General features: G+C 44.0%; 1 protein-coding gene across 24 annotated transcripts in view; it reads left to right on the top strand.

The window, feature by feature from the left end:
- Positions 1-3,172, top strand: part of celf2 (cugbp, Elav-like family member 2) — a 208,795-nt gene that overhangs the window by 116,507 nt on the left and 89,116 nt on the right. The window lies entirely within an intron of this gene.

The raw sequence follows: 3,172 nt of genomic DNA, 5'->3' as shown, positions 1-3,172 counted from the left end.
GGGGGGTCCTCATTGTGTTTTGGGGTGCAGTTGCTAATCTTGTTTCCAGTTTGATACAGCAGCAGACAATATTCAGGACAATGGAATGAACTGTGTTTGTGTTTTTGTTGTGTATGTCTCTGCTTGTGTGCAGTTAGTTGTGTGGTTTTAGCTTAGTCTTCTTTATGCTGTTGAGGAGAAGTGTCCCTTTAAGGTCCCATATTTTAAGAAGTGAGTTCACATGTCTTTTTTTTATTATATCTCTCCAGTTGTCCCCGGATCAAATTTGACCTATTTTCAAAAGGTTTCTATGTCACAAATTTGGGTTTCTTTCAACCAACTTGTCAAACTAAAATGGTTCCACACAACTTCAGAAGTAAAATAATTGATTGACTACTTTCATTGAACTTGGATGTTTTCATCAATTTTATAACATTTGAAAACCACTTAATAAAATAACGTTGAAAAAAGTGAGAAAAATGTCTGAAAAAGCTTCAAAAACATGTGTGGAAAAAAAAGAGTCAAAGAAAAAGCATAAGTAATCCACAAAAACATCTGAAGAAGTGAACCCCGACCCCGAAAAACCAAAACTTGCATGGTCAATAGGAAGACAACACAAGGGATCTAGCCAGTTGATGTGCTGTATAAAAACTGTAAAAGCATCAAAACGTTCCATCCACAGAGAGACTGCACATAGCTCGTATTCAGAAACTGTACCTTTAAACGAGTGGGCGGGAGACTGTGATGTCACATTCACCAAAAATGACAATGACATGTAATGTGATGTAATGAGATGATCATCACGTCACGATACATTTCCTCTCTAAAATGAAATCCTTGGCTCAGTCCTTGAGTTATCTGTGCCTCTCTGTCAGCGTCGTCCACATTTTGTCCCCAAGTGAAAGTTGTGGGAGAATCTGTCAAGGTGTGTACGTGTGAGGAGATGTGACAGCCCAGGTCTACATGTGTGTGCTAACATGTCGGTACATGTGTGTGTCTAAGAGAGAGTGTGTTTGTGTGTTTAGCTGACCTTGGCTGCCCTGCTCCCCCGGGGGGGAACTGATGTTTCTCACTCTGCTTGTCAACGAGATTAGTTCCCCTGTGGGACTGTTACACACCCTGCAAACACGTTTGCAATGAGAAGAAGTGTGTGACAGCTCGGCCCTTCCACGAACCCATTGGAGAGTGTGTGCGTGCGTGCGTTTGTGCGTGTGTGTGTGTGCGTGCTGCGATAGAGGGGTTAAGGGAGTCAGAGAAGATGTGTGTTTTAGAGCAGAAACAGAAGGGATAAACAGCGAGGGGATCAACGCGGCCAGCCCCGACTGTAGCTCGTGTGTGTATGCATGTGTACGTGTGTATGCATGTGTGTACGAATGCCTGGTTTCATGCTGAGCTCTGAGCTGTGCTTACTCCTGGACCTGGATCTGGCTCGTCTGCATCCGTCTCCACCACTCTCTCGCTCTCTTTTAAATCCCACTTGTCCCCATCTTGCTCGTCCTCTCTGTCTCCTGCTGTCTATCTTGCAGCATGTTCCTATCTGGCAGCCTGTTGGAGTCCAGCTGTGAGCAAGGCAAACAGCGGGGATAGATAGCAGGCTGTTAATGTATTCCAGGTTGCTCATCGCTGTTTACTCTTCATCTATGGAGACTTAGACGCTTATTTTCGTTATACCGTCTACTTAACATTCTGACCATACATGTAGGATTCTAATTGTTGGACAGTGACAGCTTTTATGCACTTAAATGTTTTCAATCTGGACCCCGTCATCGCAACATTAACGGCCGCAATAAACTTATCCTGAAGGGTTGCAATATATCCCAAAAGACGCGACAGAGATTTTTTTATTGGTAGAATATGGCACTTTAAAAATTGAACCGTCACTCTTTTTTTAGTGCTGCCTTTTATATGCAATTCAATGTTCATTTAGTTTGATAAAAGAATGTTGGACATGATTTCCTTGCATTTGTTTTAGACGCAGCATTGAGAACACTTTTAATATGTGTCACGCATGGCAACGAACATCATCATTGCGATATTTAACATTATATCTATTATGTTCCTCATATCGTCATATAATCTACATTGGTGTCTGAGTGGCTAATGTGAACACAAACCGGTCACACTTTGCCTGAAGGTATATATGCATAAGAGTGACATGACGCTGTCATGTACGTGTCATAAACATTATATATACATTCATAACAAGTCTTAAACGTTCATGGCATAACACTTCTTTTAGTAAGTGTCATTCGGTTTTGTCATGAGAAATTAGGGTTAGGGTTCACGTGTCATGACTGTGTCATGACTGTGTCATGACGGAGACTTTTCGGTTTGTTTCCCCCACACCTCCAGCTTTCAAAAGAAATCCAATTAGTGCGTTTGCCAAAACGTTGAACAATTCCTTAAATAAAAGCGAGGCCTGAAGAGCCGTGAATGTAAAATGAAGAGGATGAGTGAATGAATAAATGAGATTTAATGGTCAGTATCGCGCAGCTGTAGTTTGGATGAGCAAGCCTGCTGTCTAATGTGAGTGTGAGGTGAGGGAGGAACGGCCCTCAACCGCTGCTTAAAAGACCTATACAGACAATCTTTTCTTTTGCAGTCTGGCTGAGCATACACACACACACGCACACACACACACATATACACTCTCTCGGTGTAGATCAGCCCTCAGTCACGGCCCTGTGCTGCAGGGAGAGCGGAGTGATGGAAGCAATAGTTAAGCCATTAAGGCAAACAATTGGCTCAAATTGAGAGGGAGAGGGAGAAAAAGAAGAGGACAAAGAGGGAAAGAGGGAGAGAGATGGAGAGGCTGTGGCAGGAGTGGATCCACTCAACGACTTAATCCAAGCCCCAGGACACTCTCCTGCTGAGTTTCACACACTCGCGCAAACATCTACACACACACAAGCTAAAGCTCTGTCTGCTTGCAATAACACCTTGTCAGTCTTGGCCACAGGGGCGATGGAAGAGGCGCTCATTCCTTTGTACTGAGAAGAGTCACCGACTCCCAACCACCTCGGGGAAAGAAGGAGCGTGCAATCTACACAAGACAGTTCTGCGTTTTATACGCCGCATGGCTGCAAGCGTGAACCTACTCATTGTCTTAGCGGGCGGAGTGAAAGGTGGAGGGAGCACAGGGCGGACAGTGTACTGTTAGAGAGAGGCGCTCCTCTGACACTGGCTATTGTAC

Source organism: Etheostoma cragini, chromosome 23, assembly GCF_013103735.1.
Source record: "Etheostoma cragini isolate CJK2018 chromosome 23, CSU_Ecrag_1.0, whole genome shotgun sequence".
Classification (NCBI taxonomy): Eukaryota; Metazoa; Chordata; class Actinopteri; order Perciformes; family Percidae; genus Etheostoma; species Etheostoma cragini.
Note: the sequence above shows the minus strand (reverse complement) of the source record. Positions and strands in the feature narration are given on the sequence as shown.